At 38.4% G+C, this 5816-nt stretch overlaps 1 non-coding gene across 1 annotated transcript; it reads left to right on the forward strand.

Annotated features, from left to right (window-relative positions):
• Positions 1–3214: 3214 nt before the first annotated feature.
• On the forward strand, positions 3215–3319 carry LOC115899754. Its single transcript, XR_004059365.1, has one exon. It is a non-coding gene; the product is annotated as a U6 spliceosomal RNA (small nuclear RNA).
• Positions 3320–5816: the final 2497 nt, after the last annotated feature.

Here is a 5816-nt window from a genome sequence, read left to right on the forward strand (position 1 = left end):
CCTCCCCTATCAGATCTCTTTCATATTAAAAAAAAAAAAAAAACTTTAAAAGTAATGGAAGAAACCAAAATTGTCTTTTATGAATGTACTGATGTCTTCTTTGGGGAGATACAGGGCATAGACATTTGGAACTGAGAACCACTCTTAATATAAGGGAGCCTTGGGGTTCTGGGAGCTGCACCAGGACCAAGTGATAGATGCTCTTGACTAGAATGTTCTTCAAAGAAGAACTACACCTGAAGGTGCACAGCTAGAAACTGAGCTGCAATAAAAAGATGCATGTAGACCATGAGTGAAGACACCTGGGGGCAGAAAAGCATCCTGGTCATGTTTTATTCCCAGCAACTGACATGATGTCTGGCCCCATATGAAACCTCATCGATGTGTCCTGAATGAATAAAATAGCAAGATTGCTAGTGACTGGACTTGAGGTAGATAAAAAATAAATAAAATACAATAAATCAAAGTAAAGATAAACATTGAACTCATTTGGATATTGAGTTCTTCACCCTCAGAATCTTATCGTCTCTACTACTCTTTCTCACTCAGAAGTCAGAGTGAAATTGATCCATTAACAAACCACAAATCCTGAATTGATTCTGTTTGTTTGTCATGGGTTGAGTAGGAGGTGTGTATGGTATATTTGAGAATGCTCTAGAGTTACTATGCCCTGTAGGGGAGTATTTCTTGAAAAAAAAAAATCTACGAAGACTGGCAGTTTTCCATTCCACCATGACTGCCTACACATTTCTCCTAAAGCTGAAGGCAAAAGGCTTTTATGCCTTAAGTGCAGTTCAGGGTGGGATGGGGTAGGGAGAGTGATAGACCAAGCCCTGAGAATAAGAGCACACTATGGATAGAAAGAAATTCTTCCCAGCATAGCAGACTGTGACATAGAGAAAAATTTCAAACTTTAACTCTCTGCTTTGCCTGGATCTGTGTAATAGCCATTAGAAATAGCAGCAGCTGTAGATTCAGAAAGCTGATGAAGTGTGAATTATGAGCAACTGCAGACAGAGACAGAATTCTCTGCAAAAGGTTCATAAGCCTAAATACAAGGAAGTAATTATTCCAGGGCAGGCAAGCTTAGGGCACAGAGAAGGATCAGCAGAGTCCAAGACAAAGTGTCCCATACTAAGACCATTACAACAAAAGAGGATTTCCATTGGCTTAGGGCATAAATAACATTTCTCTCTCATACTCCAGTGGTGGTTTAACAGCTCCCTAGTGAGGCAAGACGTGACACTAACACTGATGCTAAATGGTACCACAAGCATACCACTTGCAATTCTAAATATATATTTATTCTTTAGCATACTTAGAGTTAACTTCATAGTTCACTCCACAGTATGGACCTGGTCATCTCAGATAATCCTTGTTTGCTTATTATGATCTCTCAAATAAAAGATATGCCCCAATTATCAGAATTTTCTTTCTCTTCTCAGTAGCCTCCTATTGACAGACAACTGCAGTCGGGATTCCAGTTTCTAGATGAGCAAAACAGGTAAAACAAACAAACAAACAAAACCATCTTTTAAATAATGCCTAATAAAGGTGTGCTTCTCACTATATTGCTTCACAAATTCTGGAGCTGGCTGTACCTTGATTGTTTGGATGCTAGCAATGCAAGATGCTGAGAAAAACAGCATCTGTTTATGAAAACAAATTCTCATTTTGAAGCTCCAGTAACAGAACTAGCCACATAGACAGTGGTGAACGCGTTATTTTCTTTTAAGTTGTGACAAATACTAAATGCATACTTTTTAGTCATTTTTCCCTTGGGAAAATGACTGCCACAGGCTCCCTGCTGACAAAGCTTATCACTAATTCATTCACCTTCTTTAACAATAAAAAAACTTTTTCCATAAACTGAAGTGAATTTGCTACATTATAACTCAATCACCAACTAGGAGACGCTTCCTTCTGCATCAGTTGAAAAACATTTAAATTTTTCTCAATTTCTTTGCAACGTTAAGAATCTATGTGCTTTTATATTCCCATTTTTAACCCTGAAAAAGCTATTTATCTCATTGTTGAAATCCAGCATGTTCTAGACACTTAATCAAACCTCTCCTGTGTCTTCATAAAGTTGGCATAAATTACATGCATCTGGGAAGGCACTAATTCTGAAATTATTAAGTTTGTACAAGTGAATAAATAGGATATAGAATCTGAAACCAAATAGAAATCACACTTACCTCCAGTCTTCCTGGAAACTTTTGCTTTTATTTGATCATTTTCCTTTTCTTATTTGTAAGTGCTCACAACCTAAATTGGAGACAGTTCAGCTGAGAATATATTACAAAATAACATCCTTTGTTTGTAAATAGCTAAAACACTCTTTGGGCAAATTTCTTAAAGAAATGTGATGCTTTCAAAACAATCATTTAATTTAGAGGAGAAAAATTAGTTGTTATATAAATAAATATCAGTTGGTTGTTGAAAGATTATTTTGGGGGCTATAAGTAACTACATCTAAGCATTACACTACTTTCCCCAAATTACACAAATATCAAGTGTATAATTAGGGTGGAAAATTAAAGGTCTTTTTGCTGTCGTGATATAAAATGGTGACACCGTGACTGTAGTTACAAAGAAAGTCCCATGTGAAAAACAAACAACAAATGGAAAACCCATCACAAAGCAAAGTAGCTTGTGGTGCTCTCACACAAGTATGGTATCCGTGCAATATAATTTAATTCAAGTGTCTGAAAACATTCCTCAGGGTGTCTAAACTTGCTCTTTTGAGGTACATGTCACCAGAAGTAACTCTGCTACAGGTTTAAAAACAGGAATCCCCCAACTTTGCTATACACTGAATCCCTTGAAGACGTTTTAACCCTGATGCCCAGTCACATCCCATCTTAATTAAATCACAATGTTTGGGGAAGGTACCCCAGACTTTAGTTTTTGCTTTGTTTTGTTTTGTTTTTTAACTGAGACAGAGTTTCACTCTTGTTGCCTAGGCTGAAGTGCGGTGGTGCAATCTTGATCTTGGCTCACTGCAACCTCCACCTCCGGGGTTCGAGCGATTCTCCTGCCTCAGCCTCCCGAGTAGCTGGGATTACAGGTGTGAGCCACCACGCCAAGCTAATTTTGTATTTTTAGTAGAGACGGATTTCGCCATGTTGGCCATGCTGGTCTTGAAGGCTCACGCCTGTAATCCCAGCATTTTGGGAGCCCAAGGCAGAGTATTGAGTATTTTTAAAGATGTGCTGGCTTTGGCAGAGCATACACTAAAACTGGAACAATACAGAGAAGATTTGCATGACCGCTGCTCAAGGATGACATGCAAGCCTTCCATATAATTTATTTTTATTTTTACTTATTTATTTATTTACGTATTTATTTATTTATTTTGAGACCGAGTCTCCCTCTGTCCCCCAGGCTGCAGTGCAGTGGCGCCATCTCAGCTCACTGCAAGCTCCGCCTCCCGGATTCACGCCATTCTCCTGCTTCAGCCACTCCCAGTAGCTGGGACTGCAGGCTCCCACCACGCCCGGCTAATTTTTTTTCTTTTTTCTTTTTTTTTTTTTTTTTTTTAGTAGAGACGGGGTTTCACTGTGGTCTCGATCTCCTGACCTAGTGATCCGCCCACCTCGGCCTCCCAAAGTGCTGGAATTACAAGCGTGAGCCACCACGCCCGGCCCATATAATTTTTAAAAAAATAAAAAAATAAAGATGCTCAAGTGATTCTGATGTGCAGTAAAGTTTAGGAGCCACGGGATTATATAAAAGTTAAAAAAATAAAAGTTAAAAGATCATCCAAATGTCATTCAATGTTGAGAACAGCATTCACATTTTGACAGGATGGATACAAGTACAGGTTCCTATTTTTTATTTTGAAATCTTTGGGGATGGATATGTTTTATTATGTGGCTTTCTTTGTAACTAGAGTCACAATGTCACCATTTTGGGAAAGCAGTGTAAAGGTTAAATTTAGTTAACTTGCAGCCTCCAGAATAATCATTCAACAACTGATTTTTAATTATGTAACAATTGATTTTTCTCCTCCAAATTAAACCGTTGTTGTGAAAGCATCACATTTTTTAGAAATTTCCCCAATTAGTGTTTTAGCTACTTACAAACAAAGGATGTTATTCTGTAATGTATTCAGATTCTTTTCATATTTTAGACATTACATAGACCAGAACAAACCAAATTGTGGAGATGGAGCACTCTGACTCTGTAACCATCAAGCACTAATATTTCTGGAGGAAATACTTCACGCTAAGTGAGATCATTGAAACTGTAGATCATCTCACCTCAACTGATATCAGATTTTGACACCAAATATATTTTTTCATTGGTTTGTAAAACCACTGTTGCTCACAGAGCTTTTAGGATTTTGTTATTGTGGATGAAGGCATGTGGACCTATAAACTAAGTCAAACCATCATTAATCCAAATCAGAAGGTAAAGCAAGACTCCATTCACTGTAGCAGCCCCTACAAGGCTGACAGTGATGAGACAGAGGGAATCCCACCACCTTCTCATCACAGTCTCAATTCCTTATCTGTAGGAACAATTCTTTTTTTTTTTTAACCATTTTAGTTTACACTCTTTTAATCTCTTAGTCCCCCAAAAATAAACATTCTAAAGTGTAAGCAATAGAAATAATGTAAACTCTACAGAAACAGACATAAATTAGTTTCTAGACTTGGTGGAGGTCCTTTTGCTGAACACTATACTCCATTGAGAACAGAAATCATCTTGAAGGAAGAAGAAATCTTTGGCCTATTTCGCCTTGTCTTCAACACTGCATAACACACATCTTTCAAATTCAGCTTCTTCTCCAACTGCACTAAAAAGGCAAGGATTTGTCTGTTTTAGGAGCCTGTATCCAGTTCTGTGAGAGCTTTGTCCATTTAGAACAAGCCTTTAACTTGTTCTGTTTCAGTATCAAAATCTATGTCACAAAAGCAGGGCCGAGTGGGCAGTTCTGGCATGCTGCTCATCATTCCCATCAAAGGGTACATGAACCCACTGCTATTCTTATACAGGAGCTAACAAGTTTTCTAATGGCTGAATTCTGTGTGTGTGTGTGTGTGTGTTCATACACACATACATACATATATCATACACACACATGCATGTGTATAATTAAAATGCCAACCCATTGGGACCTATGCCTTCAGAAAATTAAGCAGCCACAATCCATAAAAATAAATAATCATCATGGTCTGTACCCCTTAAGGCTGTCAAATAGAAAATATACAGTCATCGGTAATAACCCATCATTTGGTATCTATAAACCACAGTTGTGGTTCAATAGCTCATGGCTCTAGAAGCCAGTCATATCACATCCAAAATAGAGCATGCTGAGTCAGTTATTGGAAACAGCCTATTGACTTTCTGTCCTCTGGTGGAGTTGCTTACTGGTATTAAACAGATGAGGAGGAAACTCATGGATTTTTACTGGGGAAAGATATGGATCGTCAATTAGAACAGGACCAAACCAAGGACTGAAGCTTTTACTCTAGAGGCATCTAAAGAAAACATAGCTTCATAGCATGGGGTGGAAGATCCATGCTGATTATACAGTTTTGGTGCTAGGCAGCCAGTGGATAGCACCTCATAAGTAGTGTCTACAGGGATCTGATGGGATAATTCTATGAAAAGAACATGAAGTTAGAAGAGGCATCCTTGTGGACAAAGTTCCCAAGGCTTCCTTCAGTAACTCACTGAGAAATAATTAGCTTCATTCGATGATCTGTGTGTTTCCTGCACCCACTCACTCAGGGGCACCAAACCCAAGAATCAGGGGGAGAAGCAGGCCTCTCATTCTAGTATTGTCCCAAATAGCCAAGCACAGA

This window comes from Rhinopithecus roxellana, chromosome 9, assembly GCF_007565055.1.
Source record: "Rhinopithecus roxellana isolate Shanxi Qingling chromosome 9, ASM756505v1, whole genome shotgun sequence".
Taxonomy (NCBI): Eukaryota; Metazoa; Chordata; class Mammalia; order Primates; family Cercopithecidae; genus Rhinopithecus; species Rhinopithecus roxellana.